The sequence below is a fragment of the Kogia breviceps genome, chromosome 4, assembly GCF_026419965.1.
Source record: "Kogia breviceps isolate mKogBre1 chromosome 4, mKogBre1 haplotype 1, whole genome shotgun sequence".
In the NCBI taxonomy this organism is placed as follows: Eukaryota; Metazoa; Chordata; class Mammalia; order Artiodactyla; family Physeteridae; genus Kogia; species Kogia breviceps.
The window spans coordinates 69,911,379-69,918,031 of record NC_081313.1 but is presented as its reverse complement, the minus strand read 5'-3'; the positions used below and the strand labels follow the sequence as shown (position 1 = coordinate 69,918,031).

Sequence of the window (6,653 nt, the reverse complement as noted above, 5' to 3'; positions counted from 1 at the left end):
TGTTCCTCTTTTCCGACTTTATGATCATCTGAGTAAATGGCTATAGGTCCTTTTAATCAGTGACTACCATATATGCTTGCTGTTCTTTTGCAAGGTTATTTCTCTTAGGGACCCAGCATCTCTTTTAGTCATTGGATTTTAGGTCTAAGACTGGCTCAGGTCTACAACCTGGGCTTTTGACTAGGGAAGCTGTCCTAAGCCTCTTGATTATCCATCCTTGATTTCTTTTTGTTGTATATATTAAGAAATATATCAATACTTGTTGGCTGCCCGTGACTTTGCCTTAGGAATGCCATGTCCTTTGAACATCTCCATAGCTCCTTGTGAGTAATTACCCACTCATAATGATAATATCCCCCAACTTGCTTCTGACCATTCAGCATCATCACCACTTGGCCTCTATTATCATCCCTATCATCCCTGCTGGCCTCTATCATCTCTATCACTTCCAGGGAGAGAAGTGCTATAGTAGCATCTCTTACCTTAGCCCTGGCCTACAGACAATAGCCACCACTGATCTTCTCAATGATTCTAGTGCTCCTCTAACCAGCTCGTTTCTTACCATGTTCTCTAATCTGTCCCTAGAAGGTGGGGGGTTCTCCAGCCTTGTGTTTTCTCTCCACTCCAGAATCCCCATTTCCTTGAATCTGTTGATCCTTTCTTTCACATCTGCCATGGCAATCGCAGCATTTCTACTTCACTTAGTGTGGATTACAGCCTTTTTAGAATCCAAGAGCCCTCTAGGAGTATGTTTGCACTGTTACCTGGGTGCTTGCCAGGGTGCTAAATCCTGTATCATATGAGGATGCTTCCAAATCAACAAACTCTCCTTTGTGAAAACTTATGCTCTACACCCTTTTGATCCTGCACCGTCAGGATCTAGTCCTACTCTCCTGGCTCCCACTGGCATATGTTTTTTGGCCCTGCAACTCCTTTAGCATATGTATCCTTTTCTCTCTCAATAAGGCCCAGAACTTTCTTGGCCAGGTTATGTCATGACTTGACCCTGACAATTGGTTTGGTAGCCAGAGAAGAAAGTGGGGGTAGATCTTGAGAAGAGCATGTGTTGTCTTTCAAAGCAGTCTCTGCATCATGTGTAAGGAAGGGTGGACACTAGCCTTAAATACAAACGAATTGGCCACCATGCAGGTCTGGAGGGTTCAGCAAAACCTAAGGATTTAAAATTGAGTGCCTAAATCTTCCCATTCTGTGTTTCATGGTCCTATTCCTTTCTCATCAAGGTCCTAACCTTGGAATGGCAGACTTGTTTGGGCTGAAAAGTCAACATTTTCTGGAAATATACTACTTCATGATTACTGGGTCCAGTAGTTAGCATTTCCTGCCCTTTGGCAGCAAAGATTAGAGCCCCTTTTATTTGCTTCCAAGAAGGCCCTCTTGCCTTCACACTTTTCCTTAAATTAACAGTTAATTATCCTTACCTTTTCATTATAACCTCTACTACGAAAGCCTCCAGGCTTCTGAAATACCTGAGATATTGCCCACACCAATGCATTCCCTTCTACCAGTTCGTCATTGGTGAAAGTTATAACATTGGAACAGTTACAGCATGCTAGGCGACATCAGGAATCTACTTAGCCCCAGTGACAGGGTCCTTATTGCCAGTTGGCCAAAGGATGATCCAACTCAAACATTTTATCTTAGTCTGCTTCCTGGGATTATTCTTGGTACTAACTCTCTTAGATCAAATTAACTGGAAAAAAGACTCAACAGAGATATATTTTCAGGAAGTTGACTGGATCCAAGTGTTCTTGGATACAGGATATGTAAAGAGGTGTAAAGGAAGCAGGATTGGGTAAAAGGAGAGATTGATTTGTGATGAGTTGGTTTGGCCAAGAAGTGCATTCGGGTTTTTCTATAAGATGTTATGGAACGAACTTCTTGGCCAACCCAATAGTTGCAAGAAAGGCCTCAGCTGATTATGTGGGGAGCTCTGGAGCTGGGATTGTCATTCAGAGCTGTCCTAATTTGAGGCAGCAAGGCCAAGATTTTAACCAGATGCTAAATTAAAAGTATCTTTAAAAATATATATATATATTTATTTATTTATTTAGTTGCACTGGGTCTTAGTTGCAGCACATGGGCTCCTTAGTTGTGGCACATGGGCTCCTTAGTTGCAGCTTGTGGGCTCCTTAGTTGTGGCATGCGAACTCTTAGTTGCAGCATGTATTTGGGATCTAGTTCCCTGAGGAGGGATCGAACCTGGGCCCCCTGCTTTGGGAGCGCAGAGTCTTATTCACTGCGCCACTAGGGAAGTATCTTTAAAGATGAAGTGATATTTGGGCAGGTGGCTTTCTTCTATCAAAGGCAATTTCCAGAAGAAAACTTAATTGCAAGCAGTAGCCAACATCCTGGATGATAGGTGTATAGATGTCATGGTCCTGGAGGGGGATCTCGGCAGCACACCACAGTATTCACTACAGATGTCACCAGAAGTGGGCCTTAGCATTCTTGAAATTTTTCTCTGATTTGTGTAATTTTGTTTTAGTACTATTCTTAAAATTGAGTGTCCTCATTTGTAAAAACAAAGCTTCATCAAAAAAACCAAAGCACATAAGCTTTCCAGTTTCTGATTTCTAATCATTTCTGTTTCTCTAATTTTTAAATTAAATTTTCTCAAGATTTGAGGTAATTAGAGAAATTTATTTGATTTTGGAGTACTTTAAAAGAAGTCAGCAGAAAAGTCAGTGTCAGAAAACACTGGTTGCTTAGAGCCTACTATACTTCTTGTTTAAAATTAAAAATGCTCTGGTAGGCTGCCCAGATTCCTCCCAAGGGAGATGCCTCCCACCCCAAACCAGGACCAAGGCATATGTTGTCCCAGGTGTTGAGAGTTTTGGTTGCCATAGCTCAGAGATGAATTCTCTCTGCAGGAATTGCCCTTGGCCAAAGGAAGCCACTTTGCCTATGGTTGTGCCCTATCCCCAATTCCATGGCACCCCTCATCCCATGATTGGGTCATGTGAGAGACAGAGGCTTAGTCCCCTTGCCTCAGTTCAGGACAACTTTGAAAGACCATTGCAGCTCGAGTTCACCATAGGTAAAGCTAAGGCCTCTGCTGCAGTAGCCTTTTACTTTAACACTTCCCTCTGTTCAATTCTTCTTTCCCCTTTCCCTTATTGTGTTGTGCCTGAAAGCATTCCCCAATACATTTTCTGCAGGCAAATATCCATCTCAAATCTGTTTCCTGAAAACCCAACCTAAGAAAACATCCTTTCTGTAACTTGATTATGAGAGAAAGGGAAATAAATCCTCCAAATAATGATGATAAAACAGTAGATACATAATGTATTATGTTCTAAAATTTAATCTTCTAAGATAGAAGGTATATTTCCTATTAAGCATGTCAACACGAAAATATATTTCAGTTGATTATTCTGACTAAATTTTTAGTGCCTGTTATCCAATTGTAATTAAAATTTTAGTGCCTGTTATCCAATTGTAATTTGTTACTGATAATCAGAAAATTTCAATTCTTTCTTCTTCTTTTCTGCTTTACACATGACTACAGATCTTTCACTAAAATGAGTTTTGTCAGAAGGTTGGGAAAAGGCATTGCAAAGATTTTGAAGGAAATATAGCACTGCCATCCCCAAGAAACAAGACAGAAATAAAAAATAAAAATAATGTTCTCAGAAACAAAATTAGAGTCACGTTGACAAAGAAATTTAATGTCTCTGAGCATCACTTATGCTTTCGATGAAGATGACAGAGATGATTCTGTCTGGTGTTTAGACCACGATTATTTGGAAAACATGTACGGAATGTTTAAGAAGGTCAATGCCAGAGAAACAATAGTTGGGTGGTACCACATAGGCCCTAAACTACACAAGAATGACATTGCCATCGATGAACTCATGAAAAAATACAGCCCTAACTCAGTATTGGTCATCATTGATGTGAAACCAAAGGACTTGGGACTGCCCCCACAGAAGCATATATTTTGGTGGAAGAAGTTCATGATGATGGAACTCCAACCTCAAAAACGTTTGAGCTTGTGACCAGTGAAATTGGAGCAGATGAAGCTGAGGAAGTCGGAGTTGAACACTTGTTAGGGGACATCAAAGACACTACAGTGGGCACTCTTTCCCAGCAGATCACAAACCAGGTCCATGGTCTGAAGGGACTCAACTCCAAGCTTCTGGATATTAAGAGCTACCTGGAGAAAGTGGCCACAGGCAAGCTGCCCATCAATCATCAGATCATCCACCAGATGTAGGACGTCTTCAACCTGCTGCCAGATGTCAGCCTGCAGGAGTTTGTCAAGGCCTTTTACCTAAAGACCAATGACCAGATAGTGGTGGTGTATTTGGCCTCGCTGATCCGTTCCGTGTTCGCCTTGCACAACCTCATCAACAACAAGATCGCCAACTGGGTTGCAGAGAAGAAAGAAGGGCAGGAAAAAGAAGACAGCAAAAAGGATAGAAAAGATGACAAAGAGAAAGAGAAAGATAAGGAAAATAGTGATGTAAAGAAAGAAGAGAAAAGGGAAAAAATGTAGCTTTTTAATTTGTAAATTAAAATCTTATAAACTAAAAAAAAAAAACAAAAAAACAGGGACTATGTTTACACCTTTAGCATAAACTTTGATTTAATGCTCATTCAGTCTAGACTCCACTTCAAAGCAGTTTGAAACCACATTACAGACTTCTGTTGCAGGCAGCTTGGCTAAGTAGATAGATGTTCATAGAACACTTCTTAGGGAAGGACATTTAAAGTATTGGATAAAACATAAAAAACATATTTTCAAATGCATGGCTAATTTATGAAGGAAATTATTTGGAGACCAAAATGAGAAAGCATGTATCTAGAGATGTAAGCAAGCAGAGTATTGGGCACGTGCTGGGTGGGGTTGGGTATGTTATCTGCATTGCCCAGTGGCCTATGTGGGTTTGTTCAGGCTGCACATATGGGGAAAAAGGCAACAAACCTGCAGGCCTGCATCGGTAGCAAGACTACATCAGAGACCCTGCACAAAGTCTGCTCTGCTGGCAGAAGCCACTAGGGCAAGCTCTTCTCAGCTTGCTCAGGCATGACTCTGACCCAGTCCACTGTGCCTGCGGCCCGCAGACGACGTGTATTCAGATCTCTGAATGTCACTAAGTGAGTAGCAGCTGCCTTCCACCCTTCCCCCTAAGATCTCCCCTCACCGTATGCAAAAATCAATTCCAGACAGCTGGAGCATTTCATTATGAAAGGCAGGACTCCAGTACTTTTAGAAGTAAATAGGTCAACTCTGTATAGGAATGGATTCTTAATCAATACATCAAAATAATAAAACATGAAGAAACAGTGATAAATATCATATTAGTTTATCACAAGATCCCCCCACCAAAACTGAGGAAATGTCACCTCACAAACTGGGAGAAAATATTTGCAACACATATAACCAATAAAGGGTAGTGTCCAGAACATGAAAACATCAACCCAATATGAAAAGACAATCTATTGGAGAAAAAGGTAAAAGACATTAACAGACATTTCACAGATGAGGAAAAATAAACAGCCAATAAACTTATGAAAATCTGTTCAACTTTATTAGTAATCAGGGATATGCCAACTTAAACCATAATGAAATGCATTTTACACCCATTATATTGGTAAAATTTAAAGGTATTGTAATATCAAGTTTTGGTGAAGATGTGATAAACTGCACAGTCACTTTAGAAAAAACACCTTGGCATAATCTAATTAAGTTGAGCTACTTCATACACTTCTACAACCTATCAACTTTGAATATATAATTTATAGTATTTTTTGAGTCCTGGTGTGCTTGGATCAGTCTGATTTATATCACTTTTCCTGGGGTCATTTTTAATAACATCTCTTTTTTCTCCCCCAATTTTTTTAGTTTTATAAAATTTATGGTTATTCTATCATCATCCTTAAAAACACATGTAATGATATAAAAAGTATGTGATTTAGTTAATGAATGTCTATTATTGGGGATTAGGTTTTGGCAATTTCTTTTTTCTTTATACCATCTTTTTTTCCTTTTGAAAGTGTGCAGGCACTACAAGGCAATTAAATTCAACTTTAAGATTGGGTATACCATCGGTAGGGTACACATGGTCCTCCCGTGGGGTCTGCTTAAGTCAGGATGACAGTTAGGAACCCCTGTTAACAGTAGTACCTGATCACTAACACAGGGGAACAGCTGACCCAGCCATTCTATTTCTTATTCATCTCTTGGTGATCACATAAATCTTTTTCTGTTTTTCTCAACATCCTGAAACTATTTTTTTTTTCCTTGAGAGACATAAATTTTTTCCAGATTTCCTTAGAAATATTTTCAAAGAGAATTACCCCTAAAGATCACTATCTCAACCTCTAAATCATTTAAAAACATACTTCAGAATCTCCTGAAATTTTTCTACCTACTTCCTTACAAAAGTAATCCCGTTTTTCATGAAACAAACCATTCTTGAAACAAGTGAACAAAAAACTGTAGTAGTCTTGTTACTTCTTATTATGTCTTTACATATTTTTAGTGTTGCAATGTTCCTATATTTTTCACTATGAGTGCACGTTTTTCAACCATCACCTGTATAGATTCTGCTCAAATATGAGTTATACGAAGAAATACATTCTGAGTTAGTAAATTGAGGATTGACCATAATTCTAAATAGTGCCAC

At 39.4% G+C, this 6,653-nt stretch overlaps 1 pseudogene; it reads left to right on the top strand.

The window, feature by feature from the left end:
- The first annotated feature begins 3,719 nt into the window (after nucleotides 1-3,719).
- On the top strand, nucleotides 3,720-4,519 carry LOC131754620 (26S proteasome non-ATPase regulatory subunit 7 pseudogene; annotated as a pseudogene).
- The last annotated feature ends 2,134 nt before the right edge of the window (nucleotides 4,520-6,653 follow it).